This window comes from Schistocerca nitens, chromosome 11, assembly GCF_023898315.1.
Source record: "Schistocerca nitens isolate TAMUIC-IGC-003100 chromosome 11, iqSchNite1.1, whole genome shotgun sequence".
NCBI lineage: Eukaryota > Metazoa > Arthropoda > Insecta > Orthoptera > Acrididae > Schistocerca > Schistocerca nitens.
This window is the reverse complement of record NC_064624.1, coordinates 134,611,676-134,615,485: the sequence shown is the minus strand read 5'-3', so window position 1 is coordinate 134,615,485 and position 3,810 is coordinate 134,611,676. Positions and strand designations below refer to the sequence as shown.

The 3,810-nt window shown below is 42.1% G+C and overlaps 2 non-coding genes across 2 annotated transcripts; both read right to left on the bottom strand.

Moving 5' to 3' along the window:
* Positions 1-2,145: 2,145 nt before the first annotated feature.
* On the bottom strand, positions 2,146-2,219 carry Trnas-cga (transfer RNA serine (anticodon CGA)). The gene has a single exon. It is a non-coding gene; the product is annotated as a tRNA-Ser (tRNA).
* Positions 2,220-2,961: 742 nt separating this feature from the next.
* Trnas-cga (transfer RNA serine (anticodon CGA)) lies at positions 2,962-3,035 on the bottom strand. The gene has a single exon. It is a non-coding gene; the product is annotated as a tRNA-Ser (tRNA).
* Between the last annotated feature and the right edge of the window lie 775 nt (positions 3,036-3,810).

Sequence of the window (3,810 nt, the reverse complement as noted above, 5' to 3'; positions counted from 1 at the left end):
ACACCCAGTCATCACGAGGCAGTATTGCCTTTATGCTTGTGTTTATTTCTTCCTCTTTATTTAGCTATTATCCCACTGTTTCTTCACTCTTCGACGACTTAATACGGTTCATTGTATTTATTACCACCTCCGTCAGCATTAAAGATTGCCGTCAACTAGGGCAAGGTTGTTAACATATCTGTTTCAGAGTTAATTTTGTAACGTTTACTATCAAAGCTAACTGTGTAACTTTTGTGTTTTATTTTTATTTTGTTGTAGATCCTAGTTCTATAAAAGATATTTCACTTTTGCAACAACGCTGTACAGGCAGAATGTTCGAGAAGGCAGTGCTTTGGACTTTACAAACAGTCTTTCGCAGGCTCTGTAGCTATATACTTGGAACGCTTGAAGGAAACGACCACCTTCTGAGGTGCTCCACTTTTCAGGTCATAGGTGCTTAATTTATTAATCACTGTACATAGTTATCGTTTGTTATCGTTTGATATCCTTCTGTTAACCATCACTGCCTTGCAATTTTATTTTTATATGCAGTGTTTCCTGACTGAAAATATACAAATCACAGCAACATACATAAGAAAAACTACAAAAAGCCGGATCCACCTGTTGCTAAACCTGAAAGAACCTTAAGATTACGATGCTTGAACTCAACAAAGAGAAATGCGTTATGCAATGATGTTCTGAGGTAACTCATCATTTAGAAAGAAAATACTGATTGCACAATAGAGAGCAGTAAAAATAATATGCGATGTTCACTCACGGAAATCATGTAGGCACAATAATCTTCAAGGAGGTTGGCATTTCAACTGCGCCGTCAAAATACATATATTTGCTTATGACATTCGTTATAAACAGCCCATCACAGTTTGAGAAGAACAGTGTTGTCCATAGGGAGAACACTGGCGGGAAAAAAGATCTTACCCTTTGTTAAAGCTGTCAGTGGCTCAGAAAGGAGTTCAATATGCAGCAACAAATATCTCTGATCACTTGCCCAAAAACATAAAATGTCTGGCAGGTAGCAAAGTAAGTTCAAATCGAACTTAAAAATTAAAATGTCTGGCAGGTAGCAAAGTGAGTTTTAAATGGAACTTAAAAATCACTTCTCCTGGACAACTCCTTCTGTTCCATTAAAGAATGTCTATTGAAAAGGTGGTAGCCAGAGAAAAAAAGACGATCTTTCCACATCATTTCCATAAAACAATCATTCAAATGATTTATCGAACATTTAACTAACTGACCAACCAAAGACTGTTGTACAGGCAGTCGTACAATAGCACCCAAAAGAAAAACGATTTAAAGCAGCAGCTGAGGATGCGATCCACCTGCTAAACAGTACGTTGGAATAAATCTGTTATTTAGTGAAGAAGTAGCGTCTTATACACAACCAACTTTCTTCTACTCAAGCGATGTAAACGACCGTAGTACACAATAATAAATTCATTTTGTTAAAAGAAAGTGTACATATTCAAAATGAATAATGTAGAATATAGTTTCGCAAATTAATCTGAAACCTTAATTCAGCAGTCCCATTTCTGAAGATATTGCACTGCAGTTGAGTCTGTTCTCCTGTTAGTACTATAGCTACACAACAATTTACATTACTTAGTACGAAGTATATAATATTCGCTGCATAATTGGGCAGTCAATACTAATCACTTCTCAGTATGATATCTGATTACGTACACACCTCAGAAAACAAGTTGTCAGTCGCCTTTGCTTCTGTGATTCAAATTTAGCTTATTTGGTTCTCTTATTGTTATGGATGATGAGAATATCATTAATGCGATCGGAGTCTAGACAACTTCTTTTCTGAGTCAGTACCAACCCTGCCTTATTAAAATTTCTTTCACTCGAGGCACTACTGGCAGGTGTACAGAAAACCTGTTTGCTGAGTTTCGACAGGGTCTGTGAACTCATCGTTTGGACTCTCCATGTTCATATATTTCTCAACCTCATCTTTCGATTTTGAGGTGAATGATCGCCAATTTTGAAACTTTTTTTGTGGGAGAAGGCATGACATCTTTGGTTACGTTCGTATCAACAACGTTATTTAACATTTTTCGCACATCTTGATGAATCCAGAATGAGATTTTCACTCTGCAGCGGAGTGTGCGCTGATATGAAACTTCCTGGCAGATTAAAACTGTGTGCGCCGACCGAGACTCGAACTCGGGACCTTTGCCTTTCGCGGGCAAGTGCTCTACCAACTGAGCTACCGAAGCACGACTCACGCCCGGCCCTCACAGCTTTACTTCTGCCAGTACCTCGTCTCCTACCTTCCAAACTTTACAGAAGCTCTCCTGCGAACCATGCAGAACTAGCACTCCTGAAAGAAAGGATATTGCGGAGACATGGCTTAGCCACAGCCTGGGGGATGTTTCCAGAATGAGATTTTCACTCTGCAGCGGAGTGTGCGCTGATATGAAACTTCCTGGCAGATTAAAACTGTGTGCGCCGACCGAGACTCGAACTCGGGACCTGTGCCTTTCGCGGGCAAGTGCTCTACCAACTGAGCTACCGAAGCACGACTCACGCCCGGCCCTCACAGCTTTACTTCTGCCAGTACCTCGTCTCCTACCTTCCAAACTTTACAGAAGCTCTCCTGCGAACCATGCAGAACTAGCACTCCGCCGGCCGAAGTGGCCGTGCGGTTAAAGGCGCTGCAGTCTGGAACATCAAGACCGCTACGGTCGCAGGTTCGAATCCTGCCTCGGGCATGGATGTTTGTGATGCCCTTAGGTTAGTTAGGTTTAACTAGTTCTTAGTTCTAGGGGACTAATGACCTCAGCAGTTGAGTCCCATAGTGCTCAGAGCCATTTGAACCATTTGAACTAGCACTCCTGAAAGAAAGGATATTGCGGAGACATGGCTTAGCCACAGCCTGGGGGATGTTTCCAGAATGAGATTTTCACTCTGCAGCGGAGTGTGCGCTGATATGAAACTTCCTGGCAGATTAAAACTGTGTGCGCCGACCGAGACTCGAACTCGGGACCTTTGCCTTTCGCGGGCAAGTGCTCTACCAACTGAGCTACCGAAGCACGACTCACGCCCGGCCCTCACAGCTTTACTTCTGCCAGTACCTCGTCTCCTACCTTCCAAACTTTACAGAAGCTCTCCTGCGAACCATGCAGAACTAGCACTCCTGAAAGAAAGGATATTGCGGAGACATGGCCGGTCCCGAGTTCGAGTCTCGGTCGGCGCACACAGTTTTAATCTGCCAGGAAGTTTCATCTTGATGAATCTTTTCTCTTCTTTCTTCGGGAAAAACTAATAGTTCCTTGAAACAGGGATACAAGAACGTTGCCACGTAATGAATGTCATGTAGCTCAGTTAGAACTTTCTGTTTTATAAACAGTTCTGGCCTTTTCTTTAGCTTACACATTGTCACATCGTCGGTTCCAGTTTTGCAGAGTCCTATCAGTTTCAAAATCCACGGCACTACAAATGGTAGTTTTGGCTCATTGTCTCCTTCCATATCGTCCGTGGCCTCTTTGAAAACCTTCAGAAATTGAATAACGCTTTCCACAGTCGCATTCTGATACGACGTCATCATCTTGTGTTTGTTTGAATCATGCAAAACGGTCTCTATTTGGTCTTCCTGTGAATGGAATGAGTCTAACATCATGTACACACTGTTCCACCTGGTTTCTACATCATGGTGTAAGGTTTTATCTAATCTCGCGACTAAGCCAGATCGCTTCATAAAGCCTACTAGTTTACATACTGTCAGGATGGAGTCATACACTGCAGGAATCTCATCCATTAAGAAACCTTCATTGAATGTGTGCCTCAGTGCTGTATTAATACAGTGCA